We start from the raw sequence: 3,021 nt of genomic DNA, 5'->3' as shown, positions 1-3,021 counted from the left end.
ATATTGAGTGGAAATGTGTCGAGTTTCAAAAGTACACACAATGAAGTTTTATTGTATATTTCAGGGTAAAAAGCACTCTGAAATCTTTAGTAACAAAAAGCAGTAATTCAAATTTTTAACATGTCAAAGAGAAATCATAGGCTGTGAAAAGAACACCAATCACAAACAGAAAGGAGTCCAAATTATGGAAAAAAACTGCAATAAATTATGGTAGAGTGAATCAAGTGCCCCGCAAAGACTTCTTCAAGTCCTACCCCTCTGGTCTTGGTGGGTGTGAACTTACTTGTATAGTAGATTATCGAAGAGCCTATTAAGACGAGGCCAAAATAAATCAGGATGGGACTTAATTCAATATAATGGGAGCTCTTAAAAGCAAAGGAAATTTGGACCTGAAAGTACAAGCCACAAGGGAACACAGAAAGAGATAGCTCACCATGTAACAGGGGCAGATATTGATTGCCAGCAAGCTACCATCAGGATGTTACAGGTTTCAGATAAGGTATGGTCTGTCAACATCTTGATTTTTGACTTCTAGCCTCTAAACTATAAACCAATAAATTCCTGTTGCTACCAACTAGTGATATGGCATTTGTCACAGGAGCCCTGGCAAGCGGCAACAAAAGGATGCCTGCACTACTAGAGACACATTTTCTCAGGTGCCATATCCAATCCCCAAAATTATATAAGACCCCAAAAAAGTAATGGATTTTTTTTTACATGAAAATGAATCTGATTTCCAAGGGCTTAACTTTTCTTACAATTAGATAATGGGAATTGCTTAAGTATTCTATAATCATGTTTTTTAACAATAAGAACATTAGAAAGAGGAAGACTGAATGAATAATTGTCCTAGAATGAATGAGCGTTTGCGTGCACCAGCAAATTGGTTAATGTTTTCTCTTAAATACTTAAAAATATATTTACTTTTATTCACAACTGGTTTTAAATGTATGTCAATGTTGAATTCAAATGGTTGAAATAAAACCATCCCTGGCCCCACCCATAGATGTTTTTTTTTTTCCCATGGTAGGTGAGAGTAAATTCTAATTACATATTTAAGTTTTAAGGCGCTATGTGAATGTGCATGTTCTCACAACATTTCTTAAAAGGGAATGGTTTCAAATTTTGAGTAGGTAAAGAAAAAGACACATACATGGATGGATGCTTTTAAAAGCTCATTTAGGTTTGGACTTATAGTGTATAAGTATATAATTTATGACAAGAACTACACAAATGTGGGGAGAGAGAGGTGTATAGGAACATAGTTTAGGTATGCTATTCAGGTTAAGTTGATATCAAAGCAAAGGAGATTCTTATAGATCTGGTATGTTTAAGGTAAGCCTCATGATAACTACAAGGAAAATATCAGAGAATATGCAGACTCACAGAGAGAGAAAGCAGAGCACAGTTTACCTGGGTGGGGTGGGCAGGAACAGTGAGGAGTTAGTGCAAAATGAGTGTATGATTATTCTTTGGGGTGAAAGGAAAATTGTGCAATGGATTGTGGTGAAATTACTGCAATATTGTGAATGTGATTAATTCCTCTGGTATGCCTATGAGGGATTGAGTCAGGAAAGTTATGTTGTATATATGTTTCCACAATTGAGAAAAAAAAAAGAAAGCAAAAGTAAATAGATGATGGTTCCTTTATCATGTGACAGTGCACATGGCGGCCTCTCCTGGGCTCTCCTTTTCTTCTGGTTTCATTGATTTTCAGCTTCTGGATGCTTCTTCTGAATATTCTTTCTGTGACCTTCCATATAAGGCTTTCAATAATAGGATTAAGACCCATCCTGGTCAGCACCTCATCTGAAGTATTCTCATCAAAAAGTCCTATTTAAAAGAATTCACACCTATAGGACTGGATTAAGTTTAAGAATCTGTTTTTCAGGGCGGGCCGCGGTGGCTCAGCGGGCAAAGTGCTTGCCTGCTATGCCGGAGGACCTCGGTTCGATTCCCGGCCCCAGCCCATGTAACAAAAACGGAGAAACAGAATACAAGAAAATGTTTAAAAATGTTTCCCTTTCTTCCTTCCTTCCTTCCTTCTCTCTGTCTTTCCTTTAAAAAAAAAAAAAAAAAAAAAGAATCTGTTTTTCTGGGGTACGTGGCTTCAACCTCCCCATAGCTTCTTATAGGAAATATACATGGAAGAATTGTGTTTTTGAGGTGTATGGTATATGCAAACTGCTCTCAAATGTTCAAAGGAGGATAGATATAGGTAGATAGAGAGATAAATAGATAGATAGGTAACAAATAGAATGATATGGCAAAAGTGGCAAAATATTCAAATTTGTTGAGCTGAGTATCTGAGGGAATGGGGGCATAGTGGAATTCTCTGTCATGGTGTTTGTATTATTATTTTTATTGTTATTATTTTACATTTTAAATATATGTTTTATTTTAAAGAAACATTCAAAATAAACATTTTAATAAATTATACTCAAACAAGACATAATTTGATCTGGCAAACATTAATTCTTAATTCCAAATGATGACATCTATAGAATATATCCTAGTATTGGTCAATATGAAGTTATATTTACTCCTAGTATTTTCACATGTGTTTACCACTAATCCTTCTTAAATCTCAATGATTATGAACATTCAACTTTAGAAGGTCAAGCAGATCTTCTATGTTCACACTTCAGAGATAATTCTTTTCAAATCAAAACCTTATACCAACAAGGAAGCTATAAAATGCATATAAACTTCACTGAAGTTGTGATTAAAAGGCTGTCTGTGCATAGATAGATGCATTTCACCTTAGAAAGTGCGTGCACGCACACGCACAAACCACAGTCAAATATAATCACCACTGCATTCTCTTAAAGTTCTATTGCACAGCAAACTGTAGGTTCATACATTTCTTCTATTATATATGAACTGAAATAAATATAATAAAAAATAAAAAGTCCTTGAAGACACACAGGAGTGGAATGCGCCTGCCTTATGACAGATGCTTATTAGGACATTGATCACCACCTGGCTCCAGCTGGCTCCCAGGTGCCACTGATCAGTCAC

This window comes from Tamandua tetradactyla, chromosome 10 (genome assembly GCF_023851605.1).
Source record: "Tamandua tetradactyla isolate mTamTet1 chromosome 10, mTamTet1.pri, whole genome shotgun sequence".
In the NCBI taxonomy this organism is placed as follows: domain Eukaryota; kingdom Metazoa; phylum Chordata; class Mammalia; order Pilosa; family Myrmecophagidae; genus Tamandua; species Tamandua tetradactyla.
The sequence above is the reverse complement of the archived record's forward strand: the minus strand, read 5'-3'. Positions refer to the sequence as shown.